Source organism: Chrysochloris asiatica, unplaced genomic scaffold (assembly GCF_000296735.1).
Source record: "Chrysochloris asiatica unplaced genomic scaffold, ChrAsi1.0 scaffold00058, whole genome shotgun sequence".
In the NCBI taxonomy this organism is placed as follows: domain Eukaryota; kingdom Metazoa; phylum Chordata; class Mammalia; order Afrosoricida; family Chrysochloridae; genus Chrysochloris; species Chrysochloris asiatica.
The window spans coordinates 8,501,715-8,504,128 of record NW_006408576.1 but is presented as its reverse complement, the minus strand read 5'-3'; the positions used below and the strand labels follow the sequence as shown (position 1 = coordinate 8,504,128).

Genomic DNA, 2,414 nt, shown 5'->3' with positions numbered 1-2,414 from the left:
GTCAAATGTCTTCATCCTCTTGTGATGAGAGTGAAATAGAAAATAGAGATCAGGAAGAAACAGAGAGGAAAAAGTCAGGCACACCACCAAACCAAGGAGAAGTCTCAAGACAATTAAAGGGAACCTTAACTCCCAGCAGTTTCATTCAGAATTGAAAATAAATGATCCCACTGAATCCCAGAATCAGGAGTAGCAGGAAAAGCAGGATCTCAAAACTCATCTCAACTACATTAGAGACAAGTTAATAAGGATTCTGTTTACATGAAAAGAAGCAGAATAAATGATTTTAAGAAGGTTCGTGAGGCTCATTTTAAGGAAATGGAGTCCATTGATCAATATGTTGAGAGAAACAGGAAACCTCTGAAGAGAACAACAATTCATTTAATGAATTGAAGAAGCAGCCTATTCAAAAGGGAGTGGTCTTGACTCAGGTAGCAACTCAGGTTCTGCTCAGAAGGCCATTTGTAGCTTGTGCTTCTGGAAGCCAGTGACGCTAGCAATGTGGATCTCAGGGCACCACAAGTCAGAACATCTTGTATACAAAGTGGTCAGTCATGTCTCAGTAGCAAAAATGAATGTCAGGTTTTCAGCTACTACCGAAGATAATGAGCATAAACGCTCTCTGACCAAGACTCCAGCCAGAAAGTCTCCACATGTGAACATTATCTGGGAATATTCCAAAAGTCTTGGTTGTGCTTGAGGCACAAAGTGAAAGGCTACTAAGGCTGATTCTGCTGCTATTACCGTCTTCAAGCTGGCTGCAGAGGCTATGCAGACTCCTGTCTCTGGTAAGAAACGAGTGTTTGATCTCAAAGCAAGTTTGTCTCCTCGCCTCACCTATAAGCCAAACAAAGGGAAGAGGAAACCATGGGGCAATCTAAAGAAAATAATACCATGAATGAACATGTAAACAGAGTGAGTTTCTACAAGAAAACTTAGAAACAACCTCATCTACAGACAAGGGAAGAGCAACGGAGGAAACATGGGCAAGTATGAAAGGAGAAGAAAGCAAAGGTTTAGGGAGCCTGAAGTGGCCTCATTGTAGCAGCAGATTAATGATTTATTAATATTCTCTTATTTTAAACCATTTTGTCTTTGCTTCTGAAAGTATTTTCATGCTGTCCTCATGTTCATCAATACCTCTTTTTACTCCTGTGTTTATATGTAGTGTCTATGGCCTCCACCTACTGTATCTCTTTAAATATTCTGTCACTATAAAACTAAAAACAACAAGTTAAGAATAGAGAGGCTAGGATGAAAAGGTCACATCTTCAATGTCTAACATAGAGAATCCAGTTATGAAATTATGGACCATATGGTTTGGTTATGACATCAATGTTTTACCCATGTGAAAAATGTTTTTCTTCTAAGCTTATATAAGTACCTTTGTCTAAGCTTATATAAAATCACTTCATGAAACTGTCATGTATCACTCATTATATTCTTAAAAACTCTACCTAATTGAAGTCCTGGTGTTATGCTCCAGTCTGCAAAGCCGTTTGAATTACAAGGTCGATCGTTCAAGCTCACCAGTGACTCCTTGGAAACCCTATACAGGGTCACTATGGGTCAGAACTGACTCGACGGCACTTAACAACAACAATTGTAGCCTTGCTTATTTTAACAAAAATTTTGAAGATTGCTGCTTTATGGATTACTATGTTCTGCAGAACTAGCATCTTACTCAATTTATGGAAAGGATGATTAGCATCATTTCTACCTTTGTTGCACCTAAGTGAAGTGTCTGAGTTTTGTAATGCTTAAGATTTTCATAAATAAATTTTTTTCTAATAAAAAAAGAAGAAGAAGAAGAAGATGGAAGGAATACACAGAGTCACTGTACTGAAAATAAATGGTCAGGGTTCAACCATTTCAAGAGGTAGCATATGATCAACAGCCAATGATCCTGAAGGAAGAAATCTAAGGTGCACTGAAGGCATTGGCAAAAAGACAAGGCATCAGGGATAGATGGAATACAAATCAAAATCTTTCAATAAACTGGTTAGAAATCTGGAAGACAACTACTTGGCTACCTGACTGGAGGAGATCCATATTTGTATGATAATCCTTAATGCGGGAATAATCAGACAAAATCATTAATATTCCATGTGCCTAAGGTCTTACTAAAGATAATACAAAAATGACTGCAACCATACATTGACATAGAATTTTCAGTGGATCAAGCCAGATTCAGAAGAGGATGTAGAACAAGGGATATCCTTGCTGGCAATAAATGGATTTTGGCTGATAGCAGATAATACCAGAAAAAAATATTTACCTTTGCTTAATTGACTGTGCAAAGGCTTTTGATCATGTGGATCATGACAAGCTATGGACAACATTGCTGAGAATGAGTATTATGGAAATCTTAATTGTACTCCTAAGGAACCTGCACACAGACAAGGAGACAGTTG

At 37.9% G+C, this 2,414-nt stretch overlaps 1 pseudogene; it reads left to right on the top strand.

Moving 5' to 3' along the window:
* The first annotated feature begins 499 nt into the window (after positions 1 to 499).
* Positions 500 to 1,056, top strand: LOC102813039 (annotated as a pseudogene).
* The last annotated feature ends 1,358 nt before the right edge of the window (positions 1,057 to 2,414 follow it).